This window comes from Amblyomma maculatum, chromosome 2 (assembly GCF_055883805.1).
Source record: "Amblyomma maculatum isolate TAMU_Amacu chromosome 2, ASM5588380v1, whole genome shotgun sequence".
In the NCBI taxonomy this organism is placed as follows: domain Eukaryota; kingdom Metazoa; phylum Arthropoda; class Arachnida; order Ixodida; family Ixodidae; genus Amblyomma; species Amblyomma maculatum.
In genome coordinates this window covers 190,670,292-190,694,101 of record NC_139345.1, presented here as the reverse complement: position 1 = coordinate 190,694,101, position 23,810 = coordinate 190,670,292, and the positions used below count along the sequence as shown (strand labels likewise).

The window sequence follows — 23,810 nt, the reverse complement described above, 5'->3', positions numbered from 1 at the left end:
CTCATCCATGGCCTATGGTGTACCTATTAAAACGTCTGCAGTTCAATTGTGCATGGAAAATTAGTGCTGTGGCAGTATTTTGAGATGCGCATCTTCTCCTCCAAGCGGGCTCTAACTTTGTGGCATCAGTAATGGTGTTCTCCGGGCAGGTGAAAAGCAACCCATACGTATGTAGCTCAAAAAAGCCTGAGCATCGGCAAATGTAGGTTTAAACAGCACTTTTTATTGGTTTTTCTTAAATATTCGAAACATGCTCAAAGCCCTGCTAATAAAAAAATGGCACTTACAGCTTACTAAGTTTGTGAGGCTTCACATCAATTTATTCTGGCTTTGAGCTTCTAGACTGAGTTGAAGATATCACGTTTCCCTGCTCGTTGTGCCCGCCGTCCTATTACTTCACTATCACGAGCCATCGCTTGATTGCTGCCGCGGTCTTCCTGGAGAGGACGTCACTCAGGTACACGCTGCCTCTCCTCAGGCATCCTAGAAAATATACGAAAAAAAATATCAGCCTTCATTCCGTATTCATATGAGTTTCCAAGCCTGTTAAAATGATAAAAGGCTGTCACTCAAGCATTTATAAGGACCTTCAGTGGTATCAGTAGTGATGTAGTCATCCGATGATATCTGAAGTCATTTGAAATATGAGGTGCACCATTTTTACACATATACTGCTTGTCCAAGCAAATTTGATCCAAGGGATAAAAAAGACATTTCCGAGGCAGGGGAAGGAAACCAGAAACATATTGCTGGAAGCTACATTGAGCGCCACAGACAAGGTTTTGTTTGGAATCCTTAATTGACATTATTTACCTAAATTACCGATTAATGACTTGCACAATAAATGGTGTTGCTACTTTGAAGAGTACCGGCACAAACCACGTTGCATTATTAGCGATAAAGAACCATCACGTCTGCATTTCGTTCCCCAGATACAATAGGAAACCCCGAAAATACGAAAATCAGATTGCCGGACAATACAATTGAGGCCTTGGCTTGGCTCGACAGCACTGTGTAGCGTTAGACCTATAAGTTGCCTATGGTTTCTTTGTCCGCGCCAGCCCAACCGTTCAACAAGACCATATTTGTACTTTACAGCTGAAAAATAATGTTCCACTCATTTGTATCCTTACCGCTTTGTAGTCATTATCCGCATTGCAAAGTTCAGCGTGGTCAGTGTAACTCGCGCCTTCATGTGCGCCAAAGGGCTGACGCGAGGCAACCATCGCCAGCATATCACCCTTACTCATGCATGGGACCAGCCATCATAGCGGCAGGTTGTTTCGTCCGCTCAAAATCATGTTGAGAGCAGCACAATTGAGGTGTGCGAATGGGCTGGTAACGGTTTCGGTATCTACATAACCGGTATGTACATAACACTGCAGATAGAAAAAAAAAAGGTACACATGAGGTTTCTAACCGCAGATATTGAAACAGAGGTTTCCGAACGTGCTCACCGACTTTGTAAGTCGCATTTATTGTCTAAAGTGAATATTTAGTACTTGGAGCGAATAACCTCTCTTCCCTACGTACAAAAAAAAATTTACTGTGCTGTCCTAAGAGGCTGCCGGCAATGCGTCATCGGTTTCCATCGCCTGCTTCTAATGGTTTATTTCTAACCCTTGGCTCAAGCTATCAAGCACAGCAGGTGTAATGTAACTTGAATAAAGCCTGCATGAGATCATACATATAGGTATATTTGTAAGCTTTACAGATTTCACTTACAAATATTACGAGTGTTACGACCAAGCATCCGCAATTGCGCGCTCTATTGTTCGCCTGTGGGCATGGATAAGTTTTGTGAATATGTGGTGATGGTCCAATGGCTCTAAGTGAGCCTGTTTCCAGGAATCCTGCTTTGTAAGCATGTTTTGCTTTGTGGACAACCTGCAAATGCCAAATTGACCCTGCCAAGAGAACGTCTGGAAAAACACAAAGAAACGTCCCCCTGCGGGAAATAGCAGGAAGTGCTTTCTTTCTTTTGTTCACCCTTCCAGTCGAGAAGTGCTATCCTCCAGTGATGAATGCCTCCTATCCAAAGGAGACGACAGAGTGACATGTCCGCTGACGTGCAGGACAAGAAAGGAGCATGACTCATACGGCCATTAAGTGATTTCCCGGGAATGCAGGAAAGATTTGCAATTGTCGAAAAGGGACAATGTTGGGAGCCCTATGCGGCGCCACGTGCACTCGGGTTTCTGAGGTCAGAACCAGCCTGTGGTTTCTTTGCTGAAGAATAGAAATGTACCTCCTCTCCTCGCCGTTCCCAAGCTTTTCCCGCCAACAAGTGATCACGCCCAACGAATGAATGCCGGACCAGTCAGTGCTTCAGACCATCAGTGCAGTGATGTGTTCGATTGGATGCCGATACCTGAGGGGCGTGCCCTGGATTTGGTTGGTCAACATCTTCAGAGAGGGGCTGGACATAGGGGGGGTTTTAAGGACGCTGCAGAGCACAAAAGGTCGCTCTGGGCCCTGGGTAAACGGCTCATCCAGTCGCTTCTCGCTATGAACTCTTAACGCTTGTCATTTTGCTGATGTACCCTTCTTCTTCATGTAAATATTCTTGTAAATACGTTTTCTCAAAGTGCCAGTAAACCTGCTTGTACATATTTTACCAACTTCGAAGATTCAGTCCTTCTTCAACCCGGAGTCTCTGCACGCTACCAAGTGAAGGCCGGGTCGCCATAGCCCCAGCGTCACGACACGAGAATCGCGTCACTGCGGTCTTTCTTTAAAATTGACACCAGTATTCGTGGCTAAAATAAAGTACTCAACGTATTAATTTAGGTTCGCAAGTGCAGCTGTAACAGAAAGTGAGGGCTGGCGACACCGAAGGTGTGCCTAGCTTTCTAATTTTCTTACATGGCCCAACCGTTCGAAATATGTAATTTTAAAAATAAGCCCTTGATTAGTGGCTTTCTCACAGCGTATATGGGTGCCTTAATAAGAAACATAATAGAGGTCCCATGACCATCTTTCGTTTCAAATGAATTTTTTTATATGTGGTGGGCAAATATCTAGACACAAAGGAATTAACCTTAGTTTTGCAAGATACGGCGTAGTTTTTACGAAAACAAAAAAAAAATATTACGGTATATCTTTAGAGGTAGAAAACGCTGTTTTTGCCATTTCAAAATGTTGCAAATTTGGATACCATGATTTTGTCATCTACTATTTTTTACTCACTAAATATATGCAGGTTTTACATTTACAAACAATATTTGGAACCCGTTTTGTTTTTGCAGTTGAGTTATTAAAAAATCGCAAAACTTTGGTTCAGGAGCGATGCGCTGTAAAAATATGCATTTTTAACCTTGTATACTGGAATGTGATGCATTAGGTCGGTTGCACTAAATATGTTTCCACTTCCTAACGCATGTTCTTAATTCCAGGCAATATTTGGAGCTCCAGACCGCTAGGTGTGTTCTACACAACGCATCAAAATTGCCCCAAATTCGAAAACAGCAGTAAAGGGTAAATTTGCTGCAATTAAAAAAAAGATCATCTTCGATCTTCAAATACCTTTCAAGAATCTTCAGTACCTCAACAATATCGCGGACTAAAAAGTGTTGCGTTATATTGTTTAAAAATATAACATTAAATAGTAAACCAAGTGCTTGTCCTGATAATGGCCAAATTCAGCCTGCATTCTTGCAAGATCCAATATTATCCTGGCACTGAAACTATTTCTCTGCATTATCTAGGTTCCATTCTTTATTTCTGGAAAAACTTGAAGCTCTAGGTTTGTTTTGTTCTACATATAATACTTAAATCGGCCAAAATTTAAAAAAATGGTAAAATAAGGAAAACTGATTAGGACTGAAGAAAATGCCGCAACATCGATTTTTATCGAAATCTCTGGAAACAATGCAAAGTACTTTGTTAATATGAGTCAGTAAATATATTGAATTCTGCAAAATGTAAAATTAGAAATATAAAAATGCCTGTTTTTAATCTACAGATTTGCTTATATGACTCCCCCTTATAGAGTAGGCATCAAAACTTCAATTTAGTATTTGCTGAATTTAGTTACATTTTACTGTACGTAAAATTTAAAGCCTTGTCAGCGCTAATAAAGCCTTTTTCTGCTTGTCAGCAAGGACATAATCTAGCTTAAAATGGTATTAATTCGATATTTCTGTCAATTTCATGGCAGAACGCAAGTGAAGGCTGCACTTTTTCTCTGTCTTTCATTCTTTTTATTTCTAGGTGCGGTAGTATTCAATCTAGTCTATTAATATATTATTCCATTTCTCAGCTTTGACCATAACTAACAATACTATATTTTTGAAGATGGTTTTTAAATGTGTAATTTTTTATAATGCAATCATAAGCAAATTGCTTTCCAGCGTTACAGAGAACACACATAGCAGCTTAGATCTCCAGATTCTGCCTTAAATTTACAATATAACCTGCGTAATAAAGACAGAATATTTTAGTGCAAACAACGTAACGCATCACGCCAGTATGTAAGGTTGAAAATAAACTTTTTTTGTAGCGCGTTGCGCTTGAAGCAATGTTTGCGATATTTTACTAAATCAACTGCATCAATGAAACAAGCTTTCAATACTTCTTATACAAATAAAAGTTATGTTGATGGGGTGAGTAAAAAACAATGGATGACAAAATTTTAGTGCGCAAGCAGAAGGCCTCCAAACGTGCAACATTTTAAAATGACAAAAACGGGGTTTTCCAGCTTAAGTGATAGGCGTTTTTTTTTTTTTTTTCTGAGAAAACTACGCCGCATCTTGCAAACCTAAGGGTCTTTCCTTTGTGTCGAGAGATTAGCCCACGACATAGGGAAATTTAATTAAAACAAAATGGTCATGACTCCACGATTACTGTTCCTGTCCAAAGACATCCATATTTGTTTTCATTTCGTCTCTTCAAACAGGCTGGTTTAGGCAATGCGGTGAATAAAAATATCATCATATATAATAAAGATTTCCGCGCTACACGTTGTACCTAAAGCTACCTATATTGTCACAACTGTCATTCGTTATTTGTAGCTGAAACAACATCGCAAAAGGAATTCGATTTCAAATTGTTCGCGAGTTAAATAGGCGTACGGGATGACACACGTGTACTCTGCAGAATACAGTTTAAGAAAGAGCAGTCACAAACTATAGGCAAATAAGGCTATGATACGGAGCATATGTATTACTCCGGTTAACAGTAAAAAAAGTCGACTTTTACCATATTAATATATTCGACAAACTATTGCATGTTCACATAGGAACACAATTAATGAACTCATTCACGCATCTAATGTCTATGGGCATTAGATGCGTGGATGACTTCGCTTTATTCCAATTCGTACGTCACTGAAAATAATTAAACGAGGAAAAATTTAATGTCTACACAATTTTAAGCGAGTATACCACAAAATATACTAAGGTGCTTCATATATAGTCACATCACCTAGCAAGTGAAGTGGGATAACAGAACTAATCAGACACTCACCCTGATCAGCATTTCGCTTTTGCGTCATCTTTGTAAGTTTTTAGGCAGGCTTTTCCACTGATTATCCTCTTCTATATACCCTTGCCACCCACATGACACAGATCTTCTGGGGGTACCGAACTTTTGGTTTTCGCACCAGTGATATAACTTAATCGATCCATTTCTACGTAGAAAACACTCTCGATGCGCACCTAAAAAAATGAAAGCGTGTATGTTTAGGCGAAATCATTCACCCGTGATAAAATAATATGATTTGAACAATGAAATCAAATGATCACACTCGAAGCAACAAGAAAGTGGTGGAGAGATAGGAATTGAAGCAATGAAAGGCGGTTGCTTACTGCAAAAAGCCAAGAGCAAGAGGTCCTGCGTCTATAAGAATAGGCAATAAAATTATGGCACATTTAAAGGTGCATGCAGCAGTTACAGTGATGCAGTGTTACCTTTTGTTAGGCAGGCTTTTCCACTGATTATCCTCTTCTTTATTCCCCTTCCAGCCACAGGACACAGATCTTCTGGGGGTGCCGAACTGTCGATTTTCGCACCAGTGATACAACTCAATCGATCCATTTCTACGTAGAAAACATTCCGATGCGCATCTAAAAAAATGAAAGCATGTATGTGTAGGCTAAATCATTCACACACGATAAAACAATATTATTTGAACAATAAAATCAAATGATCACACCCGGAGCAACAATAAAGTGATGGAGAGATAGAAATTGAAGCAATGAAAGACGGTTGCTTACTGAACAAAGTGAATAGCAAGAGGTCCTGCGTCTATAAGAATAGGCAATAAAATTATGGCACATTTAAAGGTGCATGCAGCAGTTACAGTGATGCAGTGTTACCTTTTTTTGTTTCACTGCAGCGGTTGGTATAAATATTGCAGAAATTGCTAGGCATCTCAGGTAACCCCATTGAAAACCTCATCCAAGGTTGCTGCGGCGCGTTATTTGCAGCTGTTAACGGTAAGACAGGCTATCCTATGAGTGCATGTTCATTTCCTCCTTTTTGTACCTTGAATGAAAGCGACTTAACAGTGGGTGTTGTAAGAGGTGCAGCGTCTCTAGGAATAGGGAACAAAATTAAGTTTTGCTTGTAATAAACAAAGGTACAAAAAGGAGCAAATATGCTTGCAATAATAGCATGATGACCTACCTAATCATCAACAGCTGTAAACAACCTGTCACTACTAGTCGGTTCTTTGGATAGGGTTGTCAATGCCAGAGCTTAAAGCTAAGAGCAATATGAGTAATATTTATTGCGGTCACGGCCGTAAAGAATTAACACAATACTCCATTACTGTAACTATTCAACCGTCCATTTATACATATTGTTCATTAAAGAACCATGCACATCTTATTAAGTTGCCCTTTTCTACTCCCAAATGATTTCCTATACAATTAGAATACGTGGATAGCTGCTTCGGTTTAATATTTTTGTACGATGGCTATGACGTGCACTTCATGCATACAGTACGTGAGGCACAAAGAGCTATAATTGCCGAACAGGCGGACCTGACGTCCTGTCCCATTTAAAGTGCGCGCCGTGATCGAGCGCTTCGCGAGCTATATATCTCGGACGATATGGTCGCCTCATACCGGCCGTCAGTTTTTTGTACAATGTGTCCCACGTGCACGTTGTTTACTTTCCAGTGACAGGGGGGCAGTGCACACACGGCTGATGCGGCTTTTTGCTTGTTTTGTTATTTTCCTCAGCCTTCGAAGCGCGTCTGCGAAACCGCTCTCCTATTGTCGCCGCTTCCTGACAGCGCGCCTTCACCTGAAGGTGCGTTCTCAGAAGGGGGGCGTCGATTAAGAAAATTTTGAAAAGGGTCCACGGCTTTCAAATCCTCAATATGATATTAATCATTACAAAAGTGGAGGTTCATTATGACTGAATTATAGCCTAATCATCAAGCGGCATCACGCACATAACGTCTGCCCCACTTTAAAATTCGCTTGCACAGACCGCACGGACAGTTTTCAAAGCATCGTCTGTACATTTGAAAACAAAAAACTGCCCTAACTCTTAACAAAATCCAAAAAATGAGCGAACATGGCTTCCTGCGCGCAGAAAAGACGCTGTCCAAAATATATGTACAAAGCCGAGCGCGTAGTATTCGGTTACTAATTGATTGCGGCGCGCTGCGCAGTCAAAAAACTGCGCAAATGGCTGCCGGTAGTGTTCTGTCGCGCGTTGGTGGCACACACACCTGTTATGCATGGCTTCTCTATTTTCGGCGCAAATGTTGTTCATATCGCAGCCAGTCCACGCACTTGCTTGCATGTAACCCGGACGAAAATTCGCTTAGTTCTTGAAGTCATGCTTCGCGCAGTTGTTTCGAGGAGATGAAATGGGAAAAAAGCTTAAGTGATGCGGAAACGCAGAATTTTCAATTATTACACTGTTTCCAGGATCATGGTTAAACACACACACACACACACACATATATATGTATATATATATATATATATATATATATATATATATATATATATATATATATATATATATATATATATATATATATATATATATATATATATATATATATATATATATATATATATATATATACATATATTTAAATGAGGAGGCATCAGTTGTTTTTAACGTAGCAAGAATTCATCAAAAAAGATCAAGAGAGCCATGACGGCATGCACTGAGGAACAACCATGAGAAAATTGACATACATGCTTAGTGTATCAGGAGATGAAACGAAGCTTCTGCGCCAACTTCTTAACTGTCGAATGGACGCTGGTGAGTGACTTCTTTCCGCCTCGCCACTTGCTCCCTGACAAGGGACAGATGAAAAATATTTGCCTGTAAAACAGAAATGACTTGTTTTAGTTATGTTTGTTTTACCAAAGAATACATTGTAACATGCTTGTTATGTTTGTTGCTTAGTATTTTATAAACCGTATTAAACACTGAATAGTTGGCTAAGTAGTTCTGCTAGAATATTCAAAGGCGAACAAACGTTTTCAGCGCAACTATTTAACATTCATGCAATTCTCGAACACTGATGTGTATCGCTGATTGCTTACTATTCCAAAAACTTCGTCTGCGGAAAAAGGTGAAATAGTGGCTAAACAACCTGTAAAAATTATTTTAGTTATTTATATATCTCTGGATATAAGTAAATGAAATCGTAATGTACTGTGGCATAGATTCACGTATTCTGCAATACCCCCAGCAAAAGGGAATTTCAAACGCGCATAAAGTCACAGGTGTATATTTTGTTGGAGCTACGAGAGGTTGCACACTAATACAGCTTAAATTATGTGCAAAAATATTTCGTAATTTTTCTTACAGTAAGGAACAGATCTGGCCATCACATCGGTGCATGTGAGTAACGTGTCTATTAAAAAGCCCTTGGGCCAGGTGTTTAGAAGGCTATTGACGAAAGTGACAAGGGCACATTGTGCGGCCTAGTCCCGCGAGGCAAGCAAAATGAGCCATGGTGGGGTTCGAGGCAAATAATAAGTGGGAGACTAGAAGTCTGCGTTGTGTGAGGCAATGTTCTATATCTGCTTATATATGTGAACAGCTAGGGCACTGTGACATGGAAGAGTGTTTGTAGAAATAAAATTTGGCTGCTGTGTGAAGACGGAATTGCTGAAGGATGTACTTTTCACAGATCGATAAGGGTGAGCGTCCTAAGTGGCAAGTTAGCTGAGTCAAATCACTGGTGCGTGCATTATTCATAGCCTATCGCTTTGTACACCGTCTGCATTCACCCGCGGTGGGCTCGTCCATAGGAGCCTCAGCACCCGGTTTACAATAGAGCAGGCAAGCTAGTAGTAAGCCAGCTCATAGAAGTGCACAGAAATTATGTTTTCTTGCCTGCACCACTGCTGAATTTGACAAGATAGGGAATACTATTTCCTTAATGAAACAGTTGAGTATTGGAAACAAGACTAGAAAAGTAGCGTTACATGCATTAGTATATACAGCACATAATTATAAGCCAGTTCTAAAAGCAACAAGAAAAGTAAGGCCAGGAGGAAAGATATCTGCAAATGGTCCTTTAAAGGCACTATCCTGAAATGCTTCGCCTCAACAAGTACAATAAACGAAGAATCAAGTGTTAAATGGAGAAATGACATTAATCCCATATATACGATACAACCAGAAAAAAAAAAAAAAAAAACGATAAGAGCCTCACCTCTGGATAAATTCCAGCGTCGTTGCCGCTGGCTCTGCATACTCGAGATTCAGGACTTATTACAGCACGAAAAGCAGGTAATCTACCTCACTGAATGATGCTGGCTCTATAAATACAGCCTCCTGTTCACAAAACACGCACTGCTTTCCATATATGGTACCTGAAATAGAATAAACATTTTTGTTTTGCTTCTAATGCAACACAGTGCCAGTGCTTTATTTAAAGTAGCCTAAAAAGTGATGGCATCATACGCACTGGTGCTGTCAGTATGAATGGAGCAATTAATTTGCAAAAAAAATGAAGACAAATTTTTTGGTTAATTTTTAATAACATAAATATTGACTTCAGCATTGTAAGCCATAAAAAATGCTAGTACCAAAAAAAAAAAAAGAATGATGTGCCTGTCGCGCAAAATTATATAGCAATCATTATTTGAATACTCGAAGTGGCAACTTTGTCCCATTCTTTTTCGGAAGTCTATGCCTTCAAATGGTCTTTGACTGAAATAGGAACACATGGTGATCTTGTATAATGCTCGCATATCTACAATTTACAAGAACATATACCCATACTCATTGGTTAGATATATGACAATATCGCGTAACCTATGAAGACAGCATCCCAAAATTCAAACCGTCATTTAATTTGATTAGTTAGCCTTTTTGTGAATGAAGAGCTAAGCAATCCAGGAAAAGGCATGGATGGTTAGAGCGCCCGTCTCGGCTGCGGGAGGTGGTCACTTCGAAACCCACCGCCGGACACCCACCGGTAAAAATGGGTACAAGCGTCCCCCGGCCTGGTGCTCGGATTTACAGGGGTGTGCGTTTGGGAGAAGCTCCGTAAACCCCGCTGCGCGCCCCTCCTCCGCAGTGGCCCCAAACCCAGTTTCGAACCTCGCAGCCTGCAAAAGGTGGTTCTGTTTGTCTTGCAAAGGTACTTCCTTTGACCCTCACCTGAAGTGCTCCCTTAGAGCCTCAGCTGCAGCAGTCCTAAAAAAACAAAACGAAAAAAAAAAAAGGGCCACATAATGGGCTGTTGCCGCGCGAGGCGGACTTATTGTTGTCCGATGGCGGAACGAATCACTGCCGCATCGGCGCAACTATTTGGGCCGTGACCCCTTTTCCCAAGCATTTCACCCCAGAAGAGCCGAGTACCAGGCCGGGGGAAAGCTTGTACCCATTTAAAAACCGGTGTATGAATAAATGAAATGAAATGAAATCACTACAATTAGTCTAACCACACAATCTGCTGCCGCAGCCATATGTACAAAGCATGATAATAAATACCATCATCAAGCTTACCGAGTACAAATATAACTGGCGTGGACGGCAAATCGGAGATCCTGGATGTAATGCTCGTGCCTTCCTGATAAGAGACGGGAGTAAAATCAAATTCATGTGGTAACGAACAAGAACAGCTTATAGTGCTCCAAAACAGTGATAACTGACTAACTTTATAGCCATGTTTCTTTACTCAGCCGATGCACCGAATCCTTTCGTTTCTAGGAACATATACGCGGCAAGCAATACAGCTGCGGATATCCTGACAGTCACCTGCAGATTTAACTTCAATGATGTAGCTCTCTATTCCATACTACAGATGCTAAGCATTTCAACAAAAATAAAATGGTGGTGACTGGTGTACCTTTTCTTTTTACAACTAAGAAGTTTCCTTTCTTTGATGGGTTCCACGCTCCTATTCCGTATAGCCATAAGCATCAGTCTTGTAAGTAGAGAAGAGTGGTGCCAGCATATGGTAGCTACCGAACCTAACAAGCATACTGAAAAGACGTAAGGGAAGTCAAACTGCAATAATCAAGGCTTCTAATAATTATAGTTCTTTCTTCTTTCTTTCATATAGTTCCAAGTTTCAATGAATAAGACCATGAAGGCTGTTATGTTATACCTGACACCACAATAGTTTCACATTATTTTACAATCTCCAAAATGGATTGCTCAGGATTCACTACTGAGGTACAGTGGGGTTTATAACTCACTTCAAAGATGCGGTAGAGAGCACAAGGGTCGTCCTTGAAGTATGCGGCAAGGAGATGCATTACCACATCTGCCTCAGCTCTGATGTTGCTTTTTGTTTCTTCGAGCTGCCGCTCTGCAAGCAGGTACATGATTTCCTTTGAAGGTGCACTGTCAAGGTACTTCACAAGGAGTGGAGCGCATATTGCAATAATGTCCTGAAATGTGGCCTGGAATAAATTAAAACATTTTTTTTCATCATTGGCAAGCAAAGATTATTGGTAGGCTTCAATGGCAAAAGGCAAATGTTTGCTTTGACATGTATGAAGAAATTTAAATTTGCAGCAAGAAACACTGCAGTATGCTACCAATTTTCTACGGCTATCACAGTATCACCATTGAATGTGATGCGGGTCTGGCAGTCCTAAACCAAAGAAACAAATTATCGGGAAAAAAATAAACAATTAAATGTTCTCATAAAATGATGACCATTTACATCTTACTGATTAAATTTAGCTGCAGATCTTCACCACCCTAGGATTTCCACAACTTTCGCTGCTCTGCACAAGGTCTGTGCTTGTAATGCTCAAATTTTTCATTCGCAAAAGCAAGATCTTTCACAGCATAGCTTGGTTTCCTCACATATCAGTCAGCAGAACTGAATATTCACAACTCCAACTTGTACACTGCAGCCATTCTCCTTATCTTACCTGAACATCTTTCCCAAGAAAGTTATGTGCGTGACTGTAGAAGAATGGTCTGTGAAATAACAATGGCCATTCTTCTTTCACTTGGGCTGTGGTATGCACAGGGTTAGCCGAGTTGATGAACACCCGTTGGTAAAAATACGTTTCTTTCATGCACGCCATTGCAAGCGGCACGTCTATATCTCTGAATGGTTTCCTTCCTTCCTTTTTCAAAAAATCAATTTTTTCATGGTCATTTTCGGCAATTGGCTTTTGAACAGGCTGCCAGTTCTGACAGCCATTGCTGCTGCTTTTACTTTTCTTAGCTTTTTTTTTTTTTGGTCTGCTGCAGTGCCTGTGTTTCACGATGCTAATTTTCTACTCTGTTCTCTATTTGAAATGGTCCACAATATGTGCCACAAGCTTCATCCGTAATGACTCGTATCTCCCGCAGGATGGCACAGTACACAGGAAGGCCATGTTTTCTGTTTCAGCATGGTTTCTGTGGTGCCTGAAGACATGGCTTCTGAAGGTTCGGTAGTTCTTGAACGTAGCACCGCACTGACTGATTGGACATAAGGCTCCACCGGCACTGAGTACACTACTATGATAAGAAAAATGTTCAAAGTAGGCCAGCCATGTAGAAAAGCTCTGCGCACATCTCGGGCATCTGTTCATCTTTCAGCACCATCCGGTAATAACGCTATAATAAAAAATAAGTTGTCATATAATTTACAAACAAGCTGTCATACGAAGACCACTCCGCGCACAACCCTCTGAACAATCAGCACCATGTCTTTTCCCCTGCTAAAGCCACGCCCGTGATTTTTCGCTGACAATTAGCCGGATTTTCTGCTAATCGGCAACTTTAACGTTATCGCATTAATTATTGCATACTGCGGTCGAACAGCTCCAGTTGAAAACAAACTTCCACGGTACAAACGAGCGGCTTAGTTCGCGATTGACAAGTGGTTTATGCCTCCTTAAATCTGATCACCGCAGCTGACCAAAATACAAGCCAAGGTGCTGCTGTGTGCTGCTTAAGTACCGCTCAACACCGGTCGTTCGTTTAGTCGGACAGTGCTATAGAATAGTTTCGATATGGTCCGAGTAGTTCCTTTGTCTGGACTCATCATGCGGAGAAGCGAAAATCATATGAGCAATGCAAATAAACAAGTTTTTAAAGAGAGCGCGCCCTGTATCGAAATCGTTCACTGAATAAAACGTTTGCACTGCCTGAATGGCGCCTTTGCGAAGCGCGCAGCACTGCTCTTAGACACCCGTATGAAGCCAGTCACGAGTTGCACCTCAAAGACAATTTTAAGATTGTTCTCACCTGTTAGGCGAACACGTTGTCTTTTTTTGCTCGTCGGTGATCCAGATGTATTCGCAAGCGCACAAGATGGCTGGGTCGTCAAAGATAAAAAGTTGCAATGCGGTATCGCAGTCCAGACGTTCAGCTCCACGCGTCCACGCCCTGTGCTCACTTGAAAAAGGCGCGAGAATGCAGTGCGCAACCGCTACGGCGCATGCGTCATTGCCCTATCGACGAGGGGACGAAGCAGTCGTCGGCGCGGGCGCGGGCGGCTTTATGCAGCAGACGGTGCGGAGTAAGCGCGAAGGCGTGAAAACGTTGTTTTCCGCTGGGAGATGACACGTACAAGGCGTGATTTAAAAAAAAAATGGCTTACATCGAATCGGCCAACACGGCGACAACCGAAGAGCCTTGGAACGCCGACTTCTAGAGCAGTTTTCTATTTGTTTTTAGGCGCAGTACCCAAGGTCTATGTACAATACCTCTCACTTGTCGGTGGGCGCAGCGCCGGGAGGGAAGAGGTGAACGAAAGAATGAAAAAAAAAGTACGCCAGCGGAGGTTTTGATCTCAACTTACACTGAGACCGCATAGCAGACAGGCGCTCCTGTATTTTGACTCCATTGCAATACCGCCGCCGCGGCCGCGATGAAAGCGCTTCTCCGATCATCGGCCGAGAGCGCTTTGCTTTGCGCGTTAGGTGATGCTGCTGTGTGTACTATGCTTGACAGCAGCAGCAACCGGCCAGAGGAGGAACGATGCGCGGCTTTGGAATGGTGCAGGTGGTTCGAGAAGCCCAGCCCGGTGGGAAGGCGTGGGAGCATGTACAGTGTGCATGCTTGGGGATCTTCCATACTCGAGCATGCGGGCGTCGCAGTGGCGTGAACTCCTCCTTCATCCATGCCCGGTTCACGGACTTTCAATACGTATTGAATAAAACGGAAGCGCTTGAAATTCGATTCACGGATGTTCAATACTTATTGAGTAAAACGGAAGTGTCTGAAATGCTTATAAGGACATTCTCCTTCATCCGTGCGCCAATTCTCGGATGTTCAATACGTATTGAGGAAAACAGAACCGTTTGACGTTCTTTTAAGGAGGTTGTCTGCGTAAAATTACGGTCTTTTTTTTACAGTGTGGTGCATCGACAAATGCGCACGTCATCTTTCCCCTCCCGCTTCCACCTATGATCGAACAAAAGACGGTCGTTCGACCTTTTATATTTACTTCAAAATATTATATATTGTTGCATGATGACTGATTAATAATATCGAAGAGGCGGAGTTCCGAGCTTCTCTGCTGTTCTCGCCAAATTTAGTTATAGATTACACAAACTATGTTCAAGTTAGCTAGCTGGCAATTATCTGAATGAATATATACATGTTTTTTATTTGTATTCAGTTAATTTTCGCTATTCGGGTAAGAGTAGATGTTTTTATAAAAATTCTCAAGATCGGCCCAAGAAACGAAATTTTCCTAAATTGCAGGCCTTTGTTTCAGAAAAGGTTCATGGTAGAGCGGCAATAATTCCACACTATGTTCTCAGCATAGTTATCCGCAAACAGGGGAAGCTTATATTTTTGTGACATTTGAATACAGATACGATCGCGCTAATTTACAGAAAACAGCGAACATAGAAAATTTCTTAGGAAAATAAAAAAAAACTGTTTTAACACTGTTTAAACTTTTTCCGCCTATTCTACACTACCTCAGCTTTCAAAATTATTAAAAACACCATGCATAATTTTGTTGCGCTAGTAATTATGGCCACTTTGATAAGGCATGTGTCCAATTATAGCGCACCGCGCAGATCTGAAGTTCTCCCGAATTTGTGAATCGTTCAAGGTTTTTAAATTTTGGCATATTATTGTAACAGGGAGAAATACATTTATAAAAGGGGATTAAAGATATATGCATTGAGAAACAGCCAAGGAGCCTTGCAATGAGGGCCCCCAGTTTGACGCACTTCTTTTTCTTAATCTTCCACAAACGAGCGCGCCACTTCGTCCTCATCATTCTCCAGCTATAAAAGTATTTCTTCGGTTATTGTTTGTCTCGACTTCGCAAATTGACGGTGACAGACACAGCAATGAATGATTCAGAATCACTTTTGTACGCGTCGAATTCCTGATGCGCTGTGGCATCAGGCACCACACAGACGTTTTTCGCAATCACCTTCACCTTAACGCGAATTACAGAAGGAGACGATAACGTTCAATGAGCAAGCAACGTATTCCGAATCATTTCAGTAGAATGGAAAAATTGTGAAGGGCATGGAAAACTGCCTCAGTAAAACAGTGTTTCTGGGCTGCATCCGTTTTCTTCGAATGACTCGACAGCGCACATTATTTTCATTCCTGTACAGTGTCTTCCAGGCAGTCCTGGCTAGCGTGAACGCGCGGCAAAAGGCCCACTTCAGGCCGTCTGAATGCCGTCATCTGAGAGAGGCACGAGCATCCGGTTACCAATTGTTTTTTTTCCTTCTTTGTAGCATTCCATACCTTGCTTTGCCACTGCAGCACCAGTTATGCTTTCCACCGATCGCATCTGGCGCAGCAGTTTCTCATGCGGCAGAGGCTGTCGCCCGCGCTGGTGAAGCGGGCTTCCCGACAGTGGTCGCATCTCATTAACTTCACCCCGTGTTGTTGGCGTCCGGTTACGGTGCGAAAAACAGGCGGATAGAATAGTGAAGCTCTAGTGCCGATGCGTTGAACTGCTACAAGGAAGTATTTTTTATTAGTTTTGGGTAGCTTCACCATAATATATGTATCGAAGTCTGTCGGTCTGAAGACGTAAAAACGAGCTCTCACTGCTCCGCCTCTTAAAACGAACGTCTGGGGTGAGCACACCCCCGCGCTCATGGCCGCTCCGGTCATCTCAACATCTCAACATTACTGTCCTCATTTCCGTCGACATCTTTTCCCTACTGTTGGACATATTTTTAGAACCTGAAATTCAATCCTGCTTGCATTTTATTCGCTTAGTGGCCAAGAAGTCAGACCTACAGCAATTGCAAATTCCTGTTTAAGGGTCTTATTGGACTGGTCGTAACTACTAGTGCATCAATATTGTGCAATGTGTTTTTATTGAAGTTGCAAATTGATATAGAGAAGAATACGTGAACAAAGTTTAAAAAGATATCATACACGATTTTTTTTATTCTCCTCAGAAATTTTCATTGTAATAATGGTGAAGGTGATTGCGAAAAACGTCTGTGGGCTGCCTTATGCTACAGCGCATCAGGAACTCTACGCATACAAAGCTGACTCCGATTCATTCAGTGCTGTGTCTCTCACAGCTAGTTTGCAACGTCGAGACAAAAAATGACAGAGGATGATGAGGACGAAGTGGCGCGCTCGTTTGTGGAAGAATAAAAAAAAAAGTGCGTCGAAGTCATTGCCTGGCTCCTTGGCTGAATACAAGTACTTTCGCACTTGTATTCAGAGCTCGAGCGTAACCACGGAGCCATCACGCCTTATACGCTTCAGATTCGGATATCAATTTTGTGGACATTTTGCGGAATCCTTGTGAATTGTGGGCGAATGTTCTACTTATCATGGGTCCCGAAAGCAATAGCGCGCATGCATAGGCGCAATTTCTCGCCGTTTTTCCTAAGGCTCAATAGGCCTCACTCTGGAAGCGACGGACCAACTGAGCATAGGTATTAAAAACAGTCGAGCAGAGGCAATTTACGAGGCTTTTGTGGCCACAGGCCGACATAAACGACCTTCCTTTTGAGACTTGTGTTAGCGAGGTGAGCACACCTGCGAGAAAAAGTGGAGAGGTCACGCGCTTTGAAAAGTCTGCACGTCCGCCTTTTCTGACGGTGAAGCGGTTATTTCTGTTTAAGGTACTGTCCTAAATGTACTTGCCATCTTGCCCAAAAAATGTTGTCTGGCGCATTGTTTTGTATAACATAAAAAAAAAAAGCAATCGTAGCGGTTTGCTCGAAGCTGTACGTGTTGGTTCAATGCGGGGAACTAAAGCTGGAACGTGAAACCGAAGGAGGTTCTTGCCTCTATCAGCCTCTCTCGCCTCCCTGCTGTTCACCGGTAGTCTGCGCAGAGCGTGCGCAAGCCAACAGCGCATGTGAGACGCGCCAGCACAGTCGGTGGGAAACAGGCGGAGGAAGCGGGTGGATGTTTACTCTGCGGGCGCGTTGAGGCCAAATTACAGGCGCCGAGGAGCGCGTTTCATCGTACTGGGCGCGCCGCTTTCGAACTCGCACGATGTCGACAATCGCCGAACCTTTCGCTTTCGCCGTAGTCCCTTTATGTTCTCTCTCCGAGTGCGTTTTTTTTTCGTTTTTTTTTGTCTAGATATATAATCTCGCTATTACTGCCTGTAATATATAGATATTGATGCTTATTCGCTTATTTAGTCGAGTTTGCATTTTTCCTCCTTTTCGCGTTTCAGGGTTTGAACAATTGTCATATTACTTTTATGGATTCCGTTACGCGTGTTTTTACGTTGCGTTTCTTCGTGACAGCAAATAAATGCATATTGTAGCGCCCGAAGAAGAAGCGCGATCGCTTTGACAAAGACGGCGACGCTGCTGCCGTGACTCGCACGCGTGCGCTGTTCTGCTGCTGTTGTGCTGCACTGTGCAGTTGCCCCGACTTCGAACCATTCTTTGCTGTGTCTGTCACAGCTAGTTTGCAATGTCGAGACAAAACGTTACTGGATGACGATGAGAATGATGAAGACGAAGTGGCGCGCTCGTTTGCGTAAGATTAAGAAAAAAGTGCGTCGAACGGGGGGCCCTCATTGCCTAGCTCCTTGGCTATCTCTCATTGTATATATCTTAATTCCTCTTTTGTAAATATATTTTTCCCTGTTACAATAATATTGTCACGTCTCGGTAGAACGCCAAGGAGGGCCTAGCGTTAGATGGTTTGGATGGTCGACCAGAGCGAGTCTTGCGTTCAAGCTTCTTTCTCTTCCAGGCTCGCGCTTGTCGTCTCATATGTCATCTTTTGCTTCGACTTCTATGTGTCATTTGCCCCCCTCCTCAGGAAGCATCGTCTCGATGAGGTCATGGGCGATTCACAAATGCCGTAGAATCTTCAGTTCTGCGTGGTGCGCTACGCCTTGCACCAGGGCCTTATTGAAGTGGCCGTAATTACTTGCGCAACAAAATTATGTAAGGTGTTTTAATGATTTCGAAAGCTGGGGTATAGTGGAGAATACGTAGTAGAAGTTTAAACAATGTTTAAACTAGCTTTACTTTCCTAAGAAATGTTCAATGTTCGCTGTTTTCTTTAAATTAGCGCGATCGTATCTGTGTATTGAAAAGTTATATAAATATAAGCTTTAGCTGTTTAATACATAACTATGCTGAGAACATAGTGTGGATTTTTTGCGGCTCTGCCATAAACCTCTTTTGAAATAATTAGGTCTGCAATGTAGAAAAATTTCGTTTCTTCGGCCGATTTTGTGAAAATTTATAAAAACATCTACACTACCTTGAAAAGCGAAAAATAACTGAATACAAATAAAAACATGCATATATTTAGTCCGATAATTTTCAATTAACTGTAACATATTTTGCGTAATTCAAAACCAAAGTTGTCCAAAAGAGCAGAGAAGATAAGCGCGAAACTCCGCCTCTTCATTATTAATTTCGTGTGGCCGGAAAAATGTTTTGGCAGCAAAACCAATTGCAGATCTCTTCTTTCCATGTATCTGACAATGTTATATAAAGTTTGGAAATTAATATAAAAGGTCGACCGACAGTCTTTTTTTTTTCTTACGTGGAAGAGAGAGGGAGGGAGAAAGCTTTTAATGAGCATAATAATCTGTTAAAATTCCCAGGAGCTGGGTGGTCGGTGCCCCTAGTCCAGGGCTCCGCCTAGCACGGTTAGAATGATCGGACTCTAAACTAATAGGCGGAACAAACTAATTTGTTATTTATTGCCGATATATATGTTGCGCGCCATATAATTGTACCGGGGCTTGTCATGCTCGCAGTCTGCGCGAAAAATTGCCATTTTTTTCTTTATTTTTTACCACCGTGTGAATGCCCAAAACTAAAATGGCAAACTCGGGTCTTCCGGCTTTTCATTTTCCAGGGATTGCGTCTAGAAAGTACACACATCGTATTCGTTCCTTTCCCCAGGTAAACAGACGATGCTGCGCGTGCTTTTCCTTATGGATAATGCAAAAGCACTAGGACAAAAAACGGCTGAGAAAACGGTCATTTGTTCGATCAACTTGCGGCAACGTTTTCTCTCTCGGCAATGAAAAAGCTACCTTCTAATCACTAATTTAATGTCACATAATCGTGCTATTCAGTTTACATTCCCATTCCAAAGAAAGGCAGTGCCAAAGATTGTTCCAACTACCGCACGATCGCGCTTATTTCGCATGCTAGCAAGGTGATGTTAAAAATCCTGCAAGGTAGGCTGCAGCAGTATGTGGATCGGGAGCTTCCGGACGTGCAAGCTGGGTTTCGCAAGGGCAGAGGAACTAGAGACCAAATTGCCAACCTTCGCTGGATCATCGAAAAAGCAAGAGAGTTCCAGAAACCCATTTACTTCTGCTTTATTGATTATGCGAAAGCGTTTGACTGCGTAGATCACAGCAGATTGTGGCAAGCTCTCCAAGAGATGGGAGTTCCAATTCACCTCATCTGTCTCCTCAGGAACCTTTATGAAGGGCAAGAGGCCACAGTCAGAACTGGTCATGGTCTTACTGATTGGTTTCCGATTGAGAAAGGAGTGAGGCAAGGCTGCATACTGTCGCCCTGCCTATTTAACCTATATGCAGAGTGCATCATGAGGAAGGCCGGTCTGGACGAGTCATCAGCTGGAGTGAAGATTGCTGGAAAACGTATCAACAACCTTAGATATGCGGATGATACCACTTTAATGGCAGAAAGTGAAGTGGAACTCAAGAGACTACTGATGCGCGTACAAGAAGAGAGTGAGAAGTTTGGGCTTAAACTGAACATTAAAAAGACGAAGATCATGGCATCTTGCCCTACCAAGTCCTGGAGCATCAATGGACAAGAAGTGGAAGCTGTGACAGATTTTCTGTTCTTGGGCGCCAAGATTACCTCGGAAGGAGACTGCAGCCATGAAATTAGGAGACGCCTGCTTCTGGGAAAGAGAGCAATGGTTAGCCTTGACCGCCTAGTAAAGAGCAGAGACATTAGTCTGCCAACCAAGATCCGTATAACCCGTGCTATGGTCTTTCCAGTTGTGATGTATGGATGCGAGAGTTGGACTGTGAAAAAGGCTGACCGCCGAAGAATTGACGCGTTTGAATTGTGGTGCTGGCGAAGACTCTTAAGAGTTCCTTGGACTGCCAGAAGATCAAATCAGTCGATATTGTCGACCATAAACCCTCACTGCTCATTGGAGGGTCAAATTCTAAAGTTAAAGCTCAGCTACTTTGGTCATCTGATGAGAAGAGAGGAGTCGCTGGAGAAAGATTTGATGTTGGGGAAGGTTGAGGGTCGCCGGAGAAGGGGTAGGCAGCGAACGCGATGGTTAGATGGCATTCTCGAGGCATTGCAGATGAAGCTATGTGATGTTAAGAAGATAGTGAGAGACCGCAAAGCGTGGCGTGACATGGTTCATAGGGTCACGAAGAGTCGGACACGACTGAACGCCTGAACTGAACTGAATCGTGCTATGGCAACATGGTTTCGTTTTGTATGCGCGTTCTCACTAACAACTGGATTTGTACTAGAGGTTAAGTAGATCCAGGGATGTAATCGGCGTCCACTACAAGCATATTGGGTCGGGAGTGCTAGCCGGCTTCCTGGCCAACGTGGCACGCGGCCTACCGTGGGCTGCCAAATGCCCGAGCAACCATTGCCAGACAGGTCGGCATTCAGTTGGGGTTACAAGCTCGGGCCATGGTTGCTGGCCGACTTCTGCCCAACCTAGTACATGGCCGACCATGGGCCGCCCAATGGCCGAGCTACCATGGCCAAATTGGTCGGCGTTCAGTCGGGTGCTCGAGCTTGGGCCTTGCTTGATGGCCGACTTCCGCCCTACCTGGCACATGGCCAACGATGGGCTGTCATTGGACCGAGCCCCGAATGCCGGCAGGTCGGCTGCCGACCAGCTGCCGATGACCGGCCATAGGTCGGCAGTCGGCCAATGCTGCTTGGGAATATAAAGGTCGACGAAACAATATAAGGGTTGTCAAAAACCTGTGCGGCAGTAGAAATGGCGCCTTTTAAAAGTAAGTTGAATCAAAAGCTTCCCCTTGCCGGGTCCTGTAAAGCTACCGTATCTTGAGAGTGGATTCTGCAACTGAGCAATGGGAAAGAATATCGACTCACTCTGCCTCCATGGATGCCTGTGAGGCGGCTACATCGGCTGATGGCACCTCTGCCGACGTCGACGCGCCCACGGTTGCGCTCATGCTGCTCGTGTCCGGCGCAGCCGTGGTGTCGGTCACCGGCTCCATGGCTGCCTCTGCTGCTGACGCAACGAAGGGTTCTCTGGTCGATGAAAAAAAAAAGAACAGTGGACGGTACTGCCGCGTGCTTCGCTAGGTTACTGGGCACTTGGGAAAACGAAAAGCGAGCAGAAAGGCAGATTGCGTTGGTTGATTCTGACACATAGTTGTGGTCTAGCGCGGCAGCTAGTCGGAAAGAATGCAGAACAATGGAAATTTCTCGCGCCTCATACAAAACAAAAGCTTCTCCCGGCGGTTTCGGTGTTAGTTCGGTGGAACCCGGCAGCTGTGCATCGCCCTTGCAGTCGGACAGACGGGAAACTAATACAGAGTAAATTCCTCGAAAACCAGCACGCTGGCATACTTAACGTATTCTTCAAGCTCTATTTTATACCAGGGAATCGAATAAAGAGCGCGCGAAATTTTCAAGATGTGTGCGATTTCGCTTCCGTCTGTCTCCAGTAAACGGAGAGCGCACCGCGACCTTAAAAATGAAAAAAAAGGAATAGAAAAAAGTGCTCGAGGCTGGGTGCCATCGTACTAGGGCCTGGCATCTGGACCGAGTCAGCAGAGTGCAGGCTTATTCAGACGAGACCGCAGCGCACCTAGGCTTTACCTCGTGGCAGGAAAAACTGGCTCTTAGCCCAGACAATATGATTTACCCATGCTGCCAAGTGAATGCTTGAACCTCGAGCGCTTCGAATTATAGCACAGGCTCCCCGACGTATTTCGAGGGAACCAGTGACTGTCCCGCTTCTCTTACAGAACTAGCGCCAGTTTCTCGTCAGCATTCAGAGTCATGCAACCTTCTTGGTCGTGCTAGCCCACTCCCTAATATTTGCCCATAACCAAAGCAATTACTAAGTTACTGTCCTCCAAAAAGAAGACGTATGCGGCCACGTAGGAAAGCTACACAGCTTATGCAGAAGAGAATACTCATTTGTAACAAATTAGCTCAACTTTCTTCTAAAACATTTTAAAACGTTACACTAGTAGTATCCTTGTCTCATTACACCAGCACAGTATCAGTAAAGATACTGATACATGTGGTGAGCATCCTTTCTATGAAATTGAGCTCTGAGTATGCCCGTGCCGCAAAGTGTTGGCCGCAAGCATGCAAAAGAAAAATGCGCGTGCATCAAAGCAAGAGTCTTCAAATGACATGCTGGTGCGAAAAACACTGTCGTCTGTCTGAAGGACCTTCGCCCAAAACGTATGACCTTGTTGTGAGCGCGACAAATCGTAGATGAAGGTTAGTTTGAGAGCCCCGAAACAGACGACTTCAGGCCCAACGCCGGTGTTTTAAGGAGGAAAGGTCCTGGTCACAAACAGCACAAACAAAAAGGAAGCCGCTCAAAAAGCCAGAAAGCATGAGATTAACTCGAAAAAGGCAGAGTTCCACTTTAGCAGAAATGGTCTGTGAGCGTTGCGCCAACAGTAATGCAAATTAGCATCATCGAATGAAAGCAGAAATAAAATGTTCAACAGCGTGTCCAGTTACTAATTCAGCCAGTACCCACATACAGCAAAGTAACAAGACTGAAAACACAATAAATCGAAAATATAGCCTGAACAAGTAAAGATTGTGGAGTCGCCTTTGGTGTTCTATTAGGTAGCACGTCATCCACAAATGCCAGAGCAAGCCGAGCCAGCATTAACTGCGTGTGCACAGACGTTCTGCCTACGAGGGGAGAAAGGCGCGGGGAAGCAGCTGTATTGCCACAGTAAGCTGTATTGCCACAGAAGCTCTGAAATCATCGAGTCCCGACCACGATTATGCCTT

General features: G+C 43.2%; 1 long non-coding RNA gene and 1 pseudogene across 2 annotated transcripts in view; both read right to left on the bottom strand.

Moving 5' to 3' along the window:
• LOC146200765 (phosphatidylcholine translocator ABCB4-like) overlaps positions 1 to 22,056 on the bottom strand; it is a 144,247-nt pseudogene extending 122,191 nt beyond the window's left edge. The window contains exon 1 of the transcript XR_014704681.1: positions 21,909 to 22,056. The product of XR_014704681.1 is annotated as a phosphatidylcholine translocator ABCB4-like (transcript). The remainder of the gene's footprint in view (positions 1 to 21,908) is intronic.
• LOC146200766 (uncharacterized) lies at positions 10,945 to 13,736 on the bottom strand. The gene is made up of 3 exons (XR_014704848.1): positions 13,636 to 13,736; positions 11,637 to 11,843; positions 10,945 to 11,005 (listed from the first exon to the last, which is right to left on the bottom strand). It is a non-coding gene; the product is annotated as an uncharacterized LOC146200766 (long non-coding RNA).
• Positions 22,057 to 23,810: the final 1,754 nt, after the last annotated feature.